This window comes from Furipterus horrens, unplaced genomic scaffold (genome assembly GCF_987537825.1).
Source record: "Furipterus horrens unplaced genomic scaffold, mFurHor1.1.pri manual_scaffold_1, whole genome shotgun sequence".
Classification (NCBI taxonomy): domain Eukaryota; kingdom Metazoa; phylum Chordata; class Mammalia; order Chiroptera; family Furipteridae; genus Furipterus; species Furipterus horrens.
Genome location: NW_028327171.1, coordinates 3,798,184 through 3,804,942, shown reverse-complemented (window position 1 = coordinate 3,804,942; position 6,759 = coordinate 3,798,184).

The window sequence follows — 6,759 nt, the reverse complement described above, 5'->3', positions numbered from 1 at the left end:
AAATAAAAACTGGAATGTAGGCCCTTTTTTAAGAGGAAAAATAGGCAGAGTTACCTGAGTGACGCCCTGGCCGAGGTCAGCATCGTTGTTGGTAAACACGAGACTGAATTCGTGCCTAAACCGGAGCCCAGAAGCTACTCCAGAGGGAGCTCAGGGACTGGCTGGTGATGGACATGAGACGATATTCATCATTCTTACATCCACTGACTGCCGGCGAACAATGACCAGACTTCGGCCAGAAGCAACTATCAGCTCGGGAATGCGTTTGAGCGTTTCCACTTTGCTCCTTTGCTGGCTGCTGAGCCTGCCCGACGGGCAGATTAATGCAATTACAGCCCCTGAAATTTCAGCGGAGTTAAGAGACATGTACACGTAGTGCTTCCATTTAAATTATTGAAGCCTGGACTTACCAATGAGCTATGCCCACGGGTGGGTTTCTGCTGTCCAATCGGACCCCAGGGACGGTTTGAGCACCTAGATCCAGCCACGGGGTGGGGGTGGGGGGCTTCCCTTGGTGTGTGGCCTTGCATGCCCGCTTCTGCTGCCTACTGACAGTGGCTCCCCAGAGGGCGGTGCTATTTTTGGTGTTCTTCATTGTGCTTTAATGTCCAAAACATGTTTTAATGCAAATTTTTTAACCTAAAGTAATTCTTACGGAGCTTGAAAATAATTATTTTATCAAGTTAGAAAAAACCTTCATAGACAGGCACCCGTATGGTAAGTCGGCAATGAAGATGATAAGATCAGTGAATTTTTAATAGCATAACTAACAGTGTAACCAGCCCCAGATTAAGAAATAGAAGCTTCAGCACAGCCACACGGCTCCCTCAGGGCCCTGCTCCGAGTCCTCCCACTGGTCTCTCCCCAGCATCACCCCGACTTTCACCCACAGACTCGGTTTCGCCTGTTTTGGGATGTCGCATAAACGGGGTCACACAGGATTGACGGCTCCGTGATGCCTTCCTCGGTCCGCCGCCACGTGCGCGAGCTGCGTCCACACTGCCGGTGTGTGTGGGGGGGCTGTGGCTGGTTCGCCCTCCTCGCTGTGCGCGCTTCTGTTAGGTGACGCTCTCCCAGTGTGTTCATCCGTCCTACCGAGGATGACACGCAGCCGGCGTCCAGCTCTGGTTGCTAGAAGGGGTGCTGCTGTGAGCGTTCTGGTGATGCTTCCTGGGGACCACAGACACGTTTCTGTTACCTGCCCCCAGGAGTGCCACGTGTGGGCTCCAGGGGCTGCGCATGTTCAGCTTCAGCGGAGCGGTTCTCAAGATCCCACGTGGATCAGGAGCACCGCCGGGCGGAGGGGGGCTTGTGAAACCTCGGCTCCCTGGACGCCCCCAGAGCGGCCCTGGTTCGGGAGGCCTCGGCGTGGGCTCAGGGGTGTGCGCTTCCCGCGCGTCCCGGGTGGTGCCGGTGCTGCTTGTCCCAGGCTCACGCTTGGAAAAGCTCTGATCACCTTCTGGTTTCCGTTTCCGTCTCCCTGACGACCGGGGAAGCTGAGCTTCGCCCCGTGAGTCTGCTGGCCTTTGAGTATCTTTATGTGAAGTGTGTATTAAAGTCTTAGTCATTTTTAAAAATTGCGTGGTCTTCTCTTGTCTTTTCTTATTGAGTGTCCGTTCTCTGTTGGTGTCTGTATGGCCAGCATCTTCCACCCCATGGATCTCCTTTTTACTCTCTTAGTAGCGGTGATGAGAAATTGATCATTTCAATGTAATTTAGTTCATCTTTTTAAAATTTAAGGTTAGTGCTTCTTTTTGTTCCTTAAGGACTCGTTGCCTACTCCAGGGTCATGAAGACACACTCTTATATCTTTTATAAAAAGATTTATTTTTCCCTTTCTTATAGTTAGATTAAAAAAATCATCTGGAGTTGATTTTTGTGTTTTGTTGAGTTTCACGTACTAATCTTCCTTAAGACCCTGTTTAAAATTGTATCGAGTTTTAGTACTTTTTAAAAAGATCAATGCCATATTGCAACTTTTAGAAAATGTAAGAGATTTTGTTTTTAACCTGCAATTGAATTGAAAGCAATACTTCATAAGAAATGTTGTATGTTTACCCAGGATAGGCTTACTTTCGACAGAGCCAAAGTTAAAGCAGTTATTGAAACTTTTAAGTAACATAAAGCACTTTTTTCATCTTGTGCCAAAACTATAATGCCCACAATAATTTATATTTAATTTTTAATACAGTTATCTATCATGAGTAATTATGTGGGCTGCTCCCCGTATTCCATCCTCTGTTATGTGGTTTTTCTGAAGACTGTGGTTTCTTTGTGTAGCTACTGGGAATTATTACCTTGCTGATGAATTTCTGTTCTGAAGAGATATCCCTAGGAGTTTCAGTATTATATTTTTTCACTTTAACTCACAAAACAGGCACAGTGTCTGGGTGCTCCCTGCCTTTCTCGGAGACTTAGACACAAAGCCCTCTTTGTGTTCGGAGAAATATTTCAGCAAGACTGTGTTACTTTGTGATAAATACCTTTAAAATTGGCTGAAAGAATTGATTAAAGTTACTCCACATGTTTTGCCGTGTAATTTTGGATCAGCCTGCTTTCTTTGGCCAACAGCTTGCTCGGATAGTTAAGAAAGCATCTTGGTAATTGGTGGTCAGACTGGCCATGTGCCATTTTGCTCAGAAGGAAGGAAATTTGGCTTAGAAATTAGACTGAGGACAGTTGAGAGCTTTTAGAAAGATTGAAGACTGTACGGGTACATCAGCCGGAAGGTTCGTTATTCAGACTCCCTTTTCACCCCAAAGAACAGATCCCTCTAGAATGTAAGTGTCACGAGGCCAGGCCCACGTGCGGTTTGCTCCCCACTTTCTCTGCATCATCAAAAGCAAAGCAGTGCCTGGCACGTGTAGTTGCTCAGTTACAGTTTCTGAGTTGAAAGTAGGAATGACTCAGTCCTTTGCCTTTCAAGAGTGGGGTGAGGTGTGTGTGGTTAGGGGTCTCGCCGGTGGCTTCCTTCTTTGCCCTCTGTCCTCCTTGGTCCATTCTAAGGGCCTCTGCAGGGAGGGCGGGTGCAGACACTGGTACCGGGCTGTCTCCTACCCCAGCCGTTTTGGGCTCAGAGGCTGCAGAGGAGGCACACTGCTCCCCCCCCCGCCCCACGTGTGAGGAGGAGTTGGAGCTGAGCCCAAGTGGCAAACTTTTGGGAGCAGGGGGGCGATGCTGTTCCTTCCGGTAATGGGGTGATTCAGGAAAGATGAATCTAAGATAAAAGCGTGGGTACAATCCTGGGCAAGTTTAGGGTGTTTCAACACTTAAATTAACAAGAAGGGCTCAATGCAGCCGACCAATATTTAATCAGAAAACAGATTATAGCTGGGGTTCTAGGTCACCAATGATTAAGTACAAATGGGAGGGAAGGCGAGGTTTGCTTATGTTCGTTTAAGGTCTTCATGGTGCACCCGAGAGGGGATGGAGACACCGAGGCACCTCGGAGGGTGCTCAGGGTCAGAGCCGCCGGGGCGCACCGTGTGGGCACCTTGACGGGGGGTCCTGCTCTCATCAGGGGCTCAGGAGTGGAGCCGAGATGGCGCGCCTTTCCTCCGGTGACTTCCCAGATCCAGACGCATGCGCCAGCGGTCGCTGGCTGCAGAGGAGTCCAGACCCTTGTCGTCTAGCTGTGCGATCGAGAGCAACAGCCTAAAGCTCTCGCCTGTCTTTTCCTTCCCAAGCTTTTATCTGCTGCTCGTACCTGGCGATGCGTTTCCGACATGTTCTCCACGTGCTGAGTTCTCGCTCTGCGTTTGCCATCACGGGCTCCTTTCAAGTTTTTTTGGGGGAGCTGCCCATGGTGCCTGAGCCCCTTAAACCTGGAGGTATCCCTTTAACCACGTCACAAGGTGAAAAGTAGGCACGTGGGGCATGGAAACTTCTAGAAGAGCATCTGGCCTCGTCTCTCCACTTCTCCAAGGTAATGGCCCATTTCACATTTCTTGCCTTGAGGGTGCGTGTGAATGCATGCTGGTCTCTGCGATGTTTTCTGTGGTCACTGGCAGGCTGCTGGCTTTGGGTGTACGTACTGCTTCAGAAAGCTCTAGAGAAACCGCGTCTGAGAGATTGCAGGCTTTAGTGCTTATTTAACCTCAGACATTACAAATGCTAAGGAAACTCTTCTATGAAATATAGAACAAAAGACCAGTTTATATAGCTTCTGAGCAAGGACCCTTCTTAATTAGATATAAATGGTATTTAACTTATAAGGCACGCTGATAGTATTATTTGAAAGTTCTGTTGAGATGATGTTAATGATCCTATTACTAATAAAGTGCTCATGATAAAGAGACTGTTTATTGAGTGTAGGTACCTTGCTGTTTTCTAGATATTATTTCATTTAAGCCATAGAGAGTCTCTTGAAATAAGTATTGTGTTGCTTCCCAGGCGGCAGAGCCAGGCAGGTGAGCATCTCTGCCTGACTTCACAGCCCTTGTGAAGCCCATGACTAAGCTGCGCCTTTGGGTTCAAGAGAAAGCTCACGTCTGGGTGCGCAAGGGAAAGCTGCTGTTTAGAAAAAGTGGCGCTGAAAAACTTCTGAGTAGAAATCATGGACTTGAACCTTTAAAAAGATCTTTGGCGGAGTCTCGAGTATAGGGAGTGGCAGAAAAACTGGAAATCACTCATTGGAAAGAGTCATTTAACATACAGGAGAAAGTTTGTTAAGCAACTATTATGTGCCAGGGAAGGCACTATAACATTGAACAGATCACAGGCAGGCTTGCTCCTCTGACCTTATAGCCTAGAGAGTAACTATGTCTCTGTGCCTTCTGCTTCCCTCCCGAAGAACTCACATTTTCTCTTTCTTTTTGAGAGAAATACATTAAAGCACAGTGTCTTCTCGACTTCCCAGCTTTGAAACTGAATGGTTTCATGAGAAGAATGGAAAATTTTTGTCCGAAACAGGAAATACACAGGGCATGAGCAGATAGGCATCTCTGAAGAAGTGTTTCCTTTTTCTGTTCCTATTGGAGTATCATACAGCTCTTCTCTTAAAGTGTTGAAACTGGTATAAAGTATTTTTAGAAGCCATCTGGTATAGATGTCCTTTTTCCCATCCTGCTTGGCTGGAGGAGCCTGAAAACGGGGTCCGCTTCCGAAGAACCTGAGAAGGAGGGGAGAGCGAGCAGAGTGGGCAGGCGACCGTCGGCCCTTTTCTGAGACAGTCAGCCCTGATTGCTGACACTCTGAGCTCCCCGTCCTGGGAAGCTCAGAACCAACAACCGGGAGCTGTTCACATGGATCTTCTGCTTGTTCTTTTCAGTAACACGTAGGACAGCACCCCAGGAGGAGCTGACGTAGTTAATGTCCTCGCTGTCATAGCCCATTGAACCTGCCTGATTTCCGCAAGTCCGGCTCACATGAAATGACCCTTTGGGGACATGTTAGAACGGGTTGTGTTTCCAGGCACGCGGGGAGGGTCCTGGGCCCGCCTTGCGTTTCCCAGCGGGAAGCCGTGCTGATGTTTGGTTCACCGTTCTCGTGGCCGTGTGTCAGTGGACACTGCCGCAGGCAGCGAGGCGGAGCTGCTCCTCGGTCCCCGCTGCTGCCGTGGCGGGTTCCGGCGGCCGCGGAAAGGCAGTCCCCGGGGAGGTAGACACCGACGGGGGGAGCCAGCAGGGGCATCGTTCCATGCAGGAGTTCCCCCCTCAAGTCCCGGCCCACAGCTCAGTGTTCCTCCTGGACTCCCCCTCTCAGAGCCGAAGTGTGAACCCTGTAAGCATTTCTGGAGGCAGGTTGGGGCTGACCGCAGCCTGACGTCTATTTGGAGTTGTCCCCGGATGACCTCAGTGGCCATTGTCAGAGGCGTCGATGCCGGTGATGAGGGCAGGCGGCATCACTGTTTAAAAATCAGTGTCTGCGGGGCTCTGTTTGTATCTATGTTTTCCCATTAGCCTTTTCATAAGAGGCATTGAAAAATATTAAGTTTATTTTAAAAAACATTTTGCATCTTATTTTTTTTCATCATTTTTTATTTCTGGGAGCATTTCCATTTCTGTATCTGTGGTCCCCACTTGCACGATATGCTAACCAGGAAGGAAGAAACGATGAGTAGAAAGTGCAAGCGTTGTGTAACTTACCAGATGAAGGGGCATCATTCCTCGCCAGGAACCAGGTCGGCAGTAATTTCCTGACTGCGTGTCGTTTTCTGAGAGAAACCGCTCGACTCGGGAGGCAGGAAATGACTGGGGACCTGGGCAGTGATGAGGATGGCCCGGGTTTGAGCCTGTGCTTCGGAGTGAAACCGCGTTATCTGATGCGTTGCTCTGTGAATCGTAATCTATACTGAAATGTCCCTGGGGGTTATAGTTCTAACCAGATTACACTTGAGTTCAGTTTTGGAAAAGTCCGATCCCACGTGGCCTCCTGCAAACATGGATGTAGCTTCTCAAGTTTCTCTCTCCGTCTGAGAAACGAAAGCTGCGACTCTTTGTAGAGATGACAGTTGAACGGAGACAGTGATCTGTTGGTCTGATGCCTCTTTCTATGACATTGCCTTTGAAATGTCGCCTGTTTCCACGCTTAGACGTACCCTCTAACTTTGTAATGTACTCTGAGGATTGTATTGTTCCCGTTCTTTGCTCCGTAAATCCCACGATGGCTGTCGTCCAAAAGCAATACGCTCTGACCTGATGTCTGAGCTGCGGGATGAATGTCACATGGTTCATCTTAGGCCCAGGAAAGGCTGAAGGGGGCTGTTCTTCTCAGGTCGGTGTGCTGGGCACGAAGCCACGGCAGTCCTTCCTCCGCAGG